This window comes from Pteropus alecto, unplaced genomic scaffold, assembly GCF_000325575.1.
Source record: "Pteropus alecto unplaced genomic scaffold, ASM32557v1 scaffold92, whole genome shotgun sequence".
Lineage (NCBI taxonomy): Eukaryota > Metazoa > Chordata > Mammalia > Chiroptera > Pteropodidae > Pteropus > Pteropus alecto.
The window spans coordinates 4,870,164-4,878,105 of NW_006432447.1; the positions used below are offsets into that span (position 1 = coordinate 4,870,164).

The 7,942-nt window shown below is 38.3% G+C and overlaps 1 protein-coding gene and 1 long non-coding RNA gene across 4 annotated transcripts in view; one reads left to right on the plus strand and one right to left on the minus strand.

Annotated features, from left to right (window-relative positions):
- Window positions 1-1,243: 1,243 nt before the first annotated feature.
- Window positions 1,244-7,942, minus strand: part of LOC112475942 — an 11,108-nt gene continuing 4,409 nt past the window's right edge. The window contains exons 2-3 of the long non-coding RNA XR_003044918.1: window positions 6,664-6,847; window positions 1,244-2,569 (exon numbers count right to left, since the gene is read on the minus strand). This is a non-coding gene — a long non-coding RNA (uncharacterized LOC112475942). The remainder of the gene's footprint in view (window positions 2,570-6,663; window positions 6,848-7,942) is intronic.
- STAG1 (stromal antigen 1) overlaps window positions 7,627-7,942 on the plus strand; it is a 333,229-nt gene continuing 332,913 nt past the window's right edge. The window contains exon 1 of one of the 3 annotated variants that reach the window (XM_025043566.1): window positions 7,627-7,860. The gene's annotated coding sequence lies outside the window, so the exon portion shown is untranslated. The remainder of the gene's footprint in view (window positions 7,861-7,942) is intronic. The other 2 variants (XM_006907217.3, XM_006907218.3) reach the window with 2 other exon arrangements.

The window sequence follows — 7,942 nt, forward strand, 5'->3', positions numbered from 1 at the left end:
TGTTTCTCTGTCTCATGCCCTTTGTCTCTACACTCTTTATCCCATAGTTTGTCAGTAGGATTCAATAAATTCTCTGCTCTTCAATTTTATAAGCTTATGGGGTAGGCCTGAATGCCATGCAAGGGCCTGAGGTTGTCCAGTTCTGCCTATGACTAGGTGATGTATTCATTTGTGGGTTGAGGTGAGAGGACCATTAACAATCTTATTTGCTAAACCAAAGCTTTTTCTCTAATTGGCTTTATTCTAGCTGACTTATATAAATTGAATTTATTATAAAATTTTTCAGACTTGACCAAAAGGAGAGAGAATAATACAATGAATGAACATATATTCAGTAGCCAATTAAATGAATGTCAGGATTTTTATTCGTCAATATTTTGATTACTTCCTGACTGATTTCTGAATCTTAGTTTTCATTTGTTTCCATACTTGGAATGGGAAGAAAGTAGTGTCATTTTAAAGATTAAAAAATAAATCAAGACACTTCATGTAAAATTTGGATTTGTGATTGCTCTTGGGGAAATAAAAAAAGAAAAAAATGAAAAGAAAACCTGGCGATACTGGGCAGCATGGCAACAACCAGCTGGCCCTGAGAAGCAGCTACCTACTTTAGACTGGGTATGAGCTCTCCCATTTGTCATAATCTCCACCCCTCCCAATGTGGAACCCAAGTGTCAGTTTATCATTCTCCATAAGGCTTTAACTGTTGCTTTAATTACATCAAACTTCTTCCCTTCCCCTTCTTATTTATGTTATCTGTCTGGTTCCTGTAGGCATTTGAATTTTTGGCCCTGGCTTTATAGACAGGCTTTTTAGTCTACCTAGAGACCGAATTCAGTGAAACATAATTACAGTGTCTGAGTGTTCCTAGCAGTTTTACTATAAGAAAAAAATTATGTACAAAATGTCCTTTAGTAGGAAATGGACAAATTTAGTATAGTCATACAATGGAATATTATAGCAGCGCTCAGAAGAATAAATGACTGATATAAACAATAATAAATCTCAAAATAATTATGCTGAGTAAAGAAATGACAAAAAAAGGGTATATATTATTTCACTTACATGAAATTCTGAAAAATGCAATTAACCTATAGTGACAGAAAGAAGACCAGTGGACAGAAAGCAGATCAGTGGTTGCCTGGGGACTGGATAAATAAAGGGGATGGGGAATGGATTTCAAAGGGCTATAAGACAACTTTTAGAGTTGAGGGATATATTTATTATTTGATTGTAGTGATGATTTCATGGGCTTACATATAGGTCGCAGTTCATCAAATCATACATTTTAAATAAAACTATAACAACAACAACAACCAAAACTATCAACAAACAAACAAAAACACCAAATATCTGCCACATATACTAGTAGGTACTCAATGCATGTCTACCTAGGTGTCATTGACAGAAGATATTTATATTCATTGATTTCTTACCTTGATTCAGAAAGAAAAATCTACAATTCTGATCCTGATAACTTTTATTAAATTTTTATATCTATAAATGTCATAACACTAAAATTAAAGAGACAGTCTAAAAGCTTCTGGAAATGAATAACAGTGGCTGCCTCTGGGAGGGAGAACTAAGATGCTAGGGGAGAAGATAGGAAAGTAACTTTTTACTTTTTAAATTGGTCACATGCATGTAATATTTATATAAAAAGTCTTTTTTTTTATTTTAGAAATAACTTAATTATAAAAAATAAGTAGTAAAAGATGATAGGAAGTGACTTGAATGTTTCATGAAATATTTTAACCCAAAGATGGTCTATATAGCTAATAAAGTAAATTAAACACAAGTAAGCCTTTGGTGGTGGGAGAATTAAGAAACTAGTTATCTGTAAAGAATAAGACCACACTTCCATCCAATTTATCAATACCACAGAATACTAGAATACTTTAGACAATGCCTTTGAGAGTTCTGAGAGAAAGTAAATTCAGCTCTACTGACAAAGCAGAATGAAGACATTTGCAAATATTAAAAAACTGAAAGTTTACCTCCAGTTCTTTCATAAGTTAGTTATCAAGAGTGTTCTCCAGGAAAAAAAAAAAAAAGATAAAACAAGAACATAGTCATGAATTCTAGAAGAGTGGCTCCAACCTTGGAGCAGAGTAAAGGGAAGTTCTCAGTGGTGCAGCAGAGTTAAAGAACAATTAGGCTAAGTGGAAGCAGAAGGCCAAAGGTTCATTAGGGGCAATCACCCAAGGGCAAAAGAAAGAGAGCATTTCTATAAAACAATAGAAAAAAAATGGAAAAACTTGATATGATAAACTAGGTAAAATATGCAGGGAAAAATAAAGCAATTTGAAACTCCAGGAAAAATTAAACCATACAAAAAGCTTGTGGCAAAAAGCAATTTGAAATTCCAGGAAAAACAAAGCCATACAAGTAGTTTACGGGCCAAATATGAAGCACAAATAGCAGGCTAATTGATAAGGAAGAGAATCCATTTGATCCTGATGCTCTTCACATTTTCCTTTGAGAGGCTTCCTACTGGTTTTAATAGAGGTCTCATACAGAAGAAAATGTAATCCTGGCACTCTCCTTAGCTTGGATTTTGATAGTTAACCTGTGAACAAAACATAAAAGGGAAGTGAGTAGAAAGTGGGAAGGCAGAATGGTGGTATTATTATTGGAGTTGAAATACTATCTAAAGTTGAAATATTATCTACAGTTTCACAGTGTATTATTAAAAGTTGCAAAGATGACCAACAAAAGAGTTAAAATTAATTCACGTGTTAAGTATTGGAGGAGTGGATGTTAGCATAATCCTTATCTTTCATCACAGAGAGTTATTAGATATTGTCTAAAGCTGATATGAGCATATTTAGAAATACCGAATTAATCACAAACAAACAAATATGTAAAGCTTGTCCTTGGGAATTTTCCTGTAGGGAATGGGTTAGGATGAGATTTGTTGCTTTTCATCATAAATTCTTTTGTGCTATTTGATTTTGTTACAATTTAACTTGTTTCCTTTTATTTGTTGCTATGTGTACATTTATTTTACTAAAAAAAAAAAATTAGAGGCTGGTTTCTCTGTTTATATGGAAACAATATTTTAATATCTACCCTATCAAGGTTGACTCCCTAAAGAGGGTCAGGTCTCATGACAGATATTTTAAAATAAGCAATGAGGTAGAAAACAAAGGACACAAAGAAACTTGGACTAAGCAAATGGTTGTTTTACTGGTACCTTATTCTCTGCCCTAAATAATATTTAAGAATCCTTAGGTCCTACCCACACTAGTTATAACCTTCTACTTATGAGATTACTTTTTTAAGTGTCTGTGTAGTTGTGGTACTCCATTTTTGGGGTATAAGGTTTTGTCTGCAATCAGGTTACTGATTGTGAAAGGCGAGGTATTCTGGCTCTCTCTACTTACCAATTTGGGGATAGAATATATTGCTTATGTTTAGAAAAAATTATGTTTTTAGTATGAAAAAGGAATGGTAAAATTATGGTTTAATTTCATAGGTAGGACGCCATGGCACATTACTGCCACCAGTTGGCAGCACACCTTAATTGTAGGCGTAGAAAAGAAAGGAAAACCATTTCTGATTTTGGCAATGATCTAACATCAAATGTCCTGTAACCAAGTGAAAAACGCAAAGGAAGACACTTGATTTTGGAAGAGAAAAATGAGACAGTGATCATGATCCCGAAAATGTTAAAGAAATACATAGGGTTTGTGGAGGTAGTGAAAATGAAGAATGAGGAAGCGAAATCAGAAGACCTTTATTTGGTCTAAATATCCAATAGCTACACCTGAAAATCTGTCAAAGGGGTGGGGAATGATTAATGTAATATTACTTTGAAAAGTCTTTCTTATTCCTGGGATATAAGGTTGGTTCAATATCTGCAAATCAATTAATGTTATATACCACATAAACAAAATGAAAGATAAAAAGCATATGATTATATCAATAGATGCAGAAAAAGTATTTGACAAAAGCCAGCATCCATTTATGATAAAAACTCTCAGCAAAGTGGGACTAGAAGGACCATACATAACAATGGCTGTATCTCAACATAACAAAGGCTGTATATGACAAACCCACAGCTAACATCATACTCAATGATAAAAAGCTTTAAGTGTTTTCCTTAAGATAAAGAATAAGACAAGGATGTCCACTTTACCTCTTTTATTCAATATGGTATTGGAAATCCTAGCCACAGCAATCGGATAAGAAAAAGAAATAAAAAGCATCTAGTTATTTGTTATAAGGCAATGTTCTTTATGTTATTGGTTAATAAATGTTAACCATTTATCCTGTAATGCATTTATATTACATTTACATTAATATGTAATTCTGTAAATGCAATTTTAAAATTTAAAATATTAAATATCTACTTTTAGACCAGGTTGGCCAAGAAATTGAATTGAAATAAAAGTCTAATGAGAGTGTGTCTTCTTTAGAAATCTAACCTGTCAGGAATGAATCTTCAAAGTGTGCCAGATCTCATTCTGGATCATTTGAAATGAGCAATGAGGTAGTAATTTCAATGCCAAGAAACTTAGACTAAGCAAATAGTGGTTCTATTCCTTATTCCCTACCCTAAATAATATTAGGAACCCTTGTCTTCTACCTACACTAGTTCCAGATATGCTTTTTGATATTTCATTCATACCTATGACTCAAAGCTGTTAATGAAAATGGCGTATTTGAAAATCTTTGTCAAGAACTTTGGAATCTTGATTAAAAATTTCACGGAAGTAGAGGCTCCTGGTAAATGTGTGATTTTGTAACAATTCAACATGTTATATATAGGACCTATTACTTTATCTTACCAGATAGTTAAAGATTATATATCTGCCTTTTGCTTACATTTATGATTTACTAGACTAGACCAACTAATGTGAAGTATCTGTTGACAAGACAGAAATTGAAAAAAGATCAGGGCATTTCATGATTGTCATTTAAGTATTTTGGATTATATTTTCTACCCATAGAAAGCTTTTGAGCATCTTTTAAAGGAAGGTGAATGAAAGACAAGGACTTTTTAGAAAACTATTATAATTGTTCTGGTGTAAGGTAATGGGAGTTGGTGGGGAGGCAAGGGCTTGAATGAGTATAGAGCAGTAGAAGAAAAAGAAGGGATTAGAATGAGACTATGATGGAACTTGTGCTTTATTGAAGGAAAAGAGTCAACTCTGGTCCTATAATTTAGAGCCTCAGAGGCTAGGTAATCATTTACAAACACCAGGTCAAATATTGATTTAAATGAGGGGCAAAATAAAGGACATTTTAGATGTCTATAAACTCAGAAAGTTGACTATGCATGTCCTTGGATATTTTTCAAAAAATTGCTAAAAAGTTCTTAGCAAGGTAACAACGTTGTAATACCAATGACATTTATATGTGTTAATTTGTTTAATAGTCATAACAACCCTATTAGATACTATTGTTATGACTATCTTACAGTTGAGGAAACTGAAGCACAAAGAGATTCTCTCCCAGCCAATATCACATAGCTTTCCAGAGCAGTATGGGTCCAGAGACCATGTTCTTAGTTGTTACTCTAACCTGAAGTTACAGTGCTATTAAGAGAAATTAGGAAATTCGAATAAAAAAGATACACTGTTTTAAATATTAAATTTTGAGCTGCAGCTTCCTGGCAAGTCAGCTGAGCATGAGGAACCTTAGTTAAGAAAAAATTGGGAACAGACCATAATTTTGGGAGACTTCTGAAGAGGAAGAGTTTTGAAGAGAAGAACAGAGAGCTAAGAGTTGAATTATGATATGGAATAAAGAGGAAGAGATAGTAAAAGAATCCGAGGACCAGTAAATCAAGTAGGATGTAGAACCCAGGAGCTGTCTTAAAAGAAAAGGAAATAGGCTTTTAAGGAAAGAATAGTGTGCCAAGAAAATGAGGAATGAGAAAGTGGTTGGAAATTAGAGCTCTAGTGATCTTAAAGTGTAATTTGTTAGCTGTTATGAAGTCATTGACAAAAGCTAAAGAATAAGGTGGAAATGAAGGTGGTGACTGCTTCTTTTGAGAAATCTGACAGTGAAAGGAAGGTCGATGGTATAATAACTGGAGGGAATAGTAGCACTGAATTTCAAAAAAAAGACAATAAAAACTATTGAAAAACAGAAAGGAAGAAATCAGTGGTTAAGAAGATACTGAAGATAAGTGAGAATCTACAAAAGTAGGGGTGAAAAGGAGGAAGTGAGAAGGGTGGCATACTTAGCAGCCCTGGGAGAAGCACTGGTTTTGGGAGAAGGGGAGAACGGATTAATTTGGTAAGAATTTTTTAGATCATGAATAGATGCGTGTCTACATATATTTTAATATGGAGAGAATATCAAATCAGGAGTCCCAGGAAACGAGATGAAGTTAATCTATTAGTACAGATTGAGACTGGCACCTTTAATAACAAGGCAGAAATAGTCCTTGTGGACAATGATAGGAAGTCAACCAGAGATTAGTAAAAACATATGTTAAGTGGGAGTCCTCGAATTTATACCCGACCAGGTTGGGTCTCCCTCTAGTGAAAAGCCACACATTTTTTGGCCCTGGGAGAGAAACCAGAAATAGGGTTAACCTACTGGAAATTGGCCCTGAAAACCCTAAGGTAATACTGAAATAGAGCTGGATATAACAACTGAGAATTTAGTCACAAATGGGATTGATGACTTGGGAGGTTAAGTATTTACTTTTGTACTTGAAAGTTGTAAGCGGTTAAAGGTAGGCGCCACCGCCACAGCCACAGCGCAGCGGTGGAAAGTAGGGAAGAGGCGACGTTCAATGGCATATTTTGGTCATGATCTCACGTTAGTCGATTATTTTCCGTTTGGCAGCTGGGAACGTCCATTTCAGACCATCGAGCACAGTCCTAGGCTGTGGTAGGAGAAATCTAATTCAAAAGCTGGGAATATGTATTTTCCTAGTCTAGCTATTCTTCTTTTACTAACTGGCCAATGCTGCCGCCTTATGCAAAGCCGGCACCACGGACAGGATCTGCTTTACAGAGGCAGGGACGACGCCAATCGGCCTCGGGCGGGCACTGTGCGTCTAGATCCGCGGCAGGGGGAGGTCCCAAACAGTTCTCGAAACCTTTTCACCCTCGTCGGGTAAAGCGCCCCGTTAACAGGCAACAATAAATCACTAATAAAATGCTAGGTTCTGAAGCCCTGGTTAAACATAGGAGAAGTGGGAGCAGGGTTTTGAGCGTTTTCCGCAAAGCGCGTCCCGGGCGGGGGTGAGAGCAGGAGCCAGGCAGGGCTACTAGAAGCGACCTGGGGAGGGGCCTTGGTGAAGGGGGCCGAGGGCTGGTTTCTCTCCCCTGTCTGGTAAAAGCTCCAAAAATGGCGGGCGGCAACACAGCTCGCGGGACGCGCAGGCGCCATCGTGGTCATCTTTCCGCCCGCCTCAGGCATCCCACGAGCTGCTCACAGCGCCCTCACTGAGCGGTATCCGCGGCTCGCAATTGGCTGAACTGGGCTAGCGCTCCGTGTGGGGGCGGAGCCGCCACGCAGCGGCTACGTTTCCCGCCCCTCTGGTGCGCGTGCGCGCAATCCCCACTGGAAAGCGTTTGCGCGCGTTCCCGCCGTAGCCCCCAGCTCGCGCCTCCGCTCCCTCCCCTTTCCGGGCAGGCCTGTCCCGTCAGCGAGGCAGTAAGCGCCGCGGCCAGCAGAGGGCGGTCCGGACCCAAGTCTGCAGCGGCGCCATTGGCGTGTGGAAAATGCCACCAGATGGCGGGTTAGGATTGCAGCTCCGTTGAAGGCGCGGCCCCCGCTCCCGAACCCCCGGCGACCACCCCGTAACAACCCCCCCACATCGGGAATAACACACCGGAGACTTTTGGGGGGAAACTAGGTCGACGGCCGGTGGCGCCCGGATGGGCAGCTGAGGTGAGTGCGGGCGGCGGCGACGGCGGCGGCGGGGGGCGGGAAAGAGGGGGAATGCGGCGGCAGCGGCGCGGGGGCTGGAAGC